Here is a 5266-nt window from a genome sequence, read left to right as displayed (position 1 = left end):
TCATTCGTTTATGAAAGCGACAACATTGTTGTAAGCCAAAGATTGGTGGAGAAACTCAAGTTACCAACAAGCTTTCACTCGAATTAAGCAAGGATGAAATTCAGTACGGGACAATGTGTGAAAGAAGTATTATGTGATATTGCTCCCACGAACTCTTGTCATCTTCTTTTGAGATGGGCATGGCTTCATTTTAAAACGCTCAATCTTGATAAAGGTTCCTTTATTTGAGGGATGAGGGACATGAAATGAAGTTGAAAATTATGACACCAAGACAAGCCAGTAAGGATCAACATAGGCTGAAGGAGAAAATAGAAAAAGAAAGAATAGAAAAGGAAGAATATAAACTGTGGAAGGAATGGAAATTGAAGAAAAAGAAAAGGAAGAAAAGATAAAGATGATGGAAAAGGTAGTAGAGAAACAAGGTGTTTAATCAAAGCCACCCATGTTTAGTTGCATTCGTTTACGAAAGCGACAACACTGTTGTAAGCCAAAGATTGGTGGAGAAACTCAAGTTACCAACAAGCATTCACTCGAATCAAGCAAGGATCAAATTCAGTACGGGACAATATGTAAAGAAGTATTATTTGATATTGCTCCCACAAACTCTTGTCATCTTCTTTTGAGATTGGCATGGCTTCGTTTTAAAACGCTCAATCTTGATGACCGTTCCCTTTATTTGAGGCATGAGGGACATGAAATGAAGTTGAAAATTATGACACCAAGACAAGCCAGTAAGGATCAACATAGGCTGCAGGAGAAAATAGAAAAAGAAAGAATAGAAAAAGAAGAAATATAAACTGCAGAAGGAAGGGAAATTGAAGAAAAAGAAAAGGAAGAAAAGATAAAGATGATGGAAAAGGTAGTGAGAAACAAGGTTTTTAATCAAAGACCACTCAGTTTAATTACATTCGTTTACGAAAGCGACAACACTGTTGTAAGCCAAAGATTGGTGGAGAAACTCAAGTTACCAACAAGCTTTCACTCAATTAAGCAAGGATCAAATTCAGTACGGACAATGTGTGAAAGAAGTATTATCTGATATTCCTCCCACGAACTCTTGTCATCTTCTTTTGAGATGGCATGGCTTCATTTTAAAACGCCAATCTTGATGACCGTTCCTTTATTTGAGGCATGAGGGACATGAAATGAAGTTGAAATTTATGACACCAAGACAAGCCAGTAAGGATCAACATAGGCTGAAGGAGAAAATAGAAAAAGAAAGAATAGAAAAAGAGAAATATAAATGTAGAAGGAAGGGAAATTGAAGAAAAAGAAAAGGAAGTAAAGATAAAGATGATGGAAAAGGAAGTAGAGAAAAAGGTGTTTAATCGAAGGCCACCCATGTTCAGTTGCATTCGTTTACGAAAGCGACAACAATGTTGTAAGCCAAGATTGGTGGAGAACTCAGTTACCAACAAGCTTTCAATCGAATCAAGCAAGGATCAAATTCAGTACAGGACAATGTGTGAAAGAAGTATTATGTGATATTCTCCCACGAACTCTTGTCATCTTTTTTGAGATGGGCATGCTTCATTTTAAAAGCTCAATCTTGATGACCTTCCCTTTATTTGAGGCATGAGGGACATGAAATGAAGTTGAAATTATGACACCAAGACAAGCCAGTAAGGATCAACATAGGTTGAAGAGAAAATAGAAAAAGAAAGAATAGAAAAAGAAGAAATATAAACTGCAGAAGGAAGGGAAATTGAAGAAAAAGAAAAGGAAGAAAGATAAAGATGATGGAAAAGGTAGTGAGAAACAAGGTGTTTAATCAAAGCCACCCATGTTTATTGCATTCGTTTACGAAATCGACAACACTGTTGTAAGCCAAAGATTGGTGGAGAAACTCAAGTTACCAACAAGCTTTCACTCGAATTAAGCAAGGATCAAATTCAGTACGGGACAATGTGTGAAAGAAGTATTATCTGATATTGCTCCCACGAACTCTTGTCATCTTCTTTTGAGATTGGCATGGCTTCATTTTAAAACGCTCAATCTTGATGACCGTTTCCTTTATTTGAGGCATGAGGGACATGAAATGAAGTTGAAATTTATGACACCAAGACAAGCCAGTAAGGATCAACATAGGCTGAAGGAGAAAATAGAAAAAGAAAGAATAGAAAAAGAGAAATATAAATGTAGAAGGAGGGAAATTGAAGAAAAAGAAAGGAAAAGAAAGATGATGGAAAAGGAGTAGAGAAACAAGGTGTTTAATCGAAGCCACCCATGTTCAGTTGCATTCGTTTACGAAAGCGACAACATGTTGTAAGCCAAAGATTGGTGGAGAAACTCAATTACCAACAAGCTTTCATCGAATCAAGCAAGGATCAAATTCAGTACAGGACAATGTGTGAAAGAAGTATTATGTGATATTGCTCCCACGAACTCTTGTCATCTTCTTTTGAGATGGGCATGGCTTCATTTTAAAACGCTCAATCTTGATAAACGTTCCCTTTATTTGAGGCATGAGGGACATGAAATGAAGTTGAAATTATGACACCAAGACAAGCCAGTAAGGATCAACATAGGCTGAAGGAGAAAATAGAAAAAGAAAGAATAGAAAAGAAGAATATAAACTGTGAAGGAAGGAAATTGAAGAAAAAGAAAAGGAAGTAAAGATAAAGATGATGGAAAAGGTAGTAGAGAAACAAGGTGTTTAATCGAAGGCCACCATGTTTAGTTGCATTCGTTTACGAAAGCGACAACATGTTGTAAGCCAAAGATTGGTGGAGAAACTCAGTTACCAACAAGCTTTCATTCGAATCAAGCAAGGATCAATTCAGTACGGACAATGTGTGAAAGAAGTATTATGTGATATTGCTCCCACGAACTCTTGTCATCTTCTTTTGAGATGGGCATGGCTTCATTTTAAAACGCTCAATCTTGATAACGTTCCCTTTATTTGAGGCATGAGGGACATGAAATGAAGTTGAAATTTATGACACCAAGACAAGCCAGTAAGGATCAACATAGGCTGAAGGAGAAAATAGAAAAAGAAAGAATAGAAAAGGAAGAAATATAAACTGTGAAGGAAGGAAATTGAAGAAAAGAAAAGGAAGTAAAGATAAGATGATGGAAAAGGTAGTAGAGAAACAAGGTGTTTAATCAAAGGCCACCCATGTTTAGTTGCATTCGTTTACGAAAGCGACAACATGTTGTAAGCCAAAGATTGGTGGAGAAACTCAAGTTACCAACAAGCTTTCATTCGAATCAAGCAAGGATCAAATTCAGTACAGGACAATGTGTGAAAGAAGTATTATGTGATATTGCTCCCACGAACTCTTGTCATCTTCTTTTGAGATGGGCATGGCTTCATTTTAAAACGCTCAATCTTGATAACGTTCCCTTTATTTGAGGCATGAGGGACATGAAATGAAGTTGAAATTATGACACCAAGACAAGCCAGTAAGGATCAACATAGGCTGAAGGAGAAAATAGAAAAAGAAAGAATAGAAAAGAAGAAATATAAACTGTGAAGGAAGGGAAATTGAAGAAAAGAAAAGGAAGAAAGATAAAGATGATGGAAAAGGTAGTAGAGAAACAAGGTGTTTAATCAAGGCCACCCATGTTTAGTTGCATTCGTTTACGAAAGCGACAACATGTTGTAAGCCAAAGATTGGTGGAGAAACTCAAGTTACCAACAAGCTTTCATTCGAATCAAGCAAGGATCAAATTCAGTACAGGACAATGTGTGAAAGAAGTATTATGTGATATTGCTCCCACGAACTCTTGTCATCTTCTTTTAGATGGCATGGCTTCATTTTAAAACGCTCAATCTTGATGACGTTCCCTTTATTTGAGGCATGAGGGACATGAAATGAAGTTGAAATTTATGACACCAAGACAAGCCAGTAAGGATCAACATAGGCTGAAGGAGAAAATAGAAAAAGAAAGAATAGAAAAAGAAGAAATATAAACTGCAGAAGGAAGGGAAATTGAAGAAAAAGAAAAGGAATAAAAGATAAAGATGATGGAAAAGGAAGTAGAGAAACAAGGTGTTTAATCGAAGGCCACCCATGTTAGTTGCATTCGTTTACGAAAGCGAAAACACTGTTGTAAGCCAAAGATTGGTGGAGAAACTCAAGTTACCAACAAGCTTTCATTCGAATCAAGCAAGGATCAAATTCAGTACAGACAATGTGTGAAAGAAGTATTATGTGATATTGCTCCCACGAACTCTTGTCATCTTCTTTTGAGATGGGCATGGCTTCATCTTAAAACGCTCAATCTTGATAAACGTTCCCTTTATTTGAGGCATGAGGGACATGAAATGAAGTTGAAATTTATGACACCAAGACAAGCCGGTAAGGATCAACATAGGCTGAAGGAGAAAATAGAAAATAGAAAGAATAGAAAAGGAAGAAATATAAACTGTGGAACGAATGGAAATTGAAGAAAAAGAAAAGGAAGTAAAGATATAGATGATGGAAAAGGTAGTCGAGAAACAAGGTGTTTAATCAAAGGCCACCAATGTTTAGTTTCATTCGTTTATGAAAGCGACAACATTGTTGTAAGCCAAAGATTGGTGGAGAAACTCAAGTTACCAACAAGCTTTCACTCGAATTAAGCAAGGATGAAATTCAGTACGAGACAATGTGTGAAAGAAGTATTATGTGATATTGCTCCCACGAACTCTTGTCATCTTCTTTTGAGATGGGCATGGCTTCATTTTAAAACGCTCAATCTTGATAAGGGTTCCCTTTATTTGAGGGATGAGGGACATGAAATGAAGTTGAAAATTATGACACCAAGACAATCCAATAAGGATAAACATAGGCTGCAGGAGAAAATAGAAAAAGAAAGAATAGAAAAAGAAGAAATATAAATTGTAGAAGGAAGGGAAATTGAAGAAAAAGAAAAGGAAGTAAAGATAAAGATGATGGAAAAGTAAGTAGAGAAACAAGGTGTTTAATCGAAGGCCACCCATGTTCAGTTGCATTCGTTTACGAAAGCGAAAACACTGTTATAAACCAAAGATTGGTGGAGAAACTCAAGTTACCAACAAGCTTTCATTCGAATAAAGCAAGGATCACATTCAGTACAGAATAATTTGTGAAAGAAGTATTATCTGATATTGCTCCCACGAACTCTTGTTATCTTCTTTTAGATGGCATGGCTTCATTTTAAAACGCTCAATCTTGATGACTGTTCCCTTTATTTGAGGCATGAGGGACATGAAATGAACTTGAAAATTATGACACCAAACAAGCCAGTAAGGATCAACATAGGCTGCAGGAGAAAATAGAAAAGAAAGAATAGAAAGAAG

This window comes from Vigna unguiculata, unplaced genomic scaffold (genome assembly GCF_004118075.2).
Source record: "Vigna unguiculata cultivar IT97K-499-35 unplaced genomic scaffold, ASM411807v1 contig_312, whole genome shotgun sequence".
In the NCBI taxonomy this organism is placed as follows: domain Eukaryota; kingdom Viridiplantae; phylum Streptophyta; class Magnoliopsida; order Fabales; family Fabaceae; genus Vigna; species Vigna unguiculata.
This window is presented reverse-complemented; position numbering follows the sequence as displayed.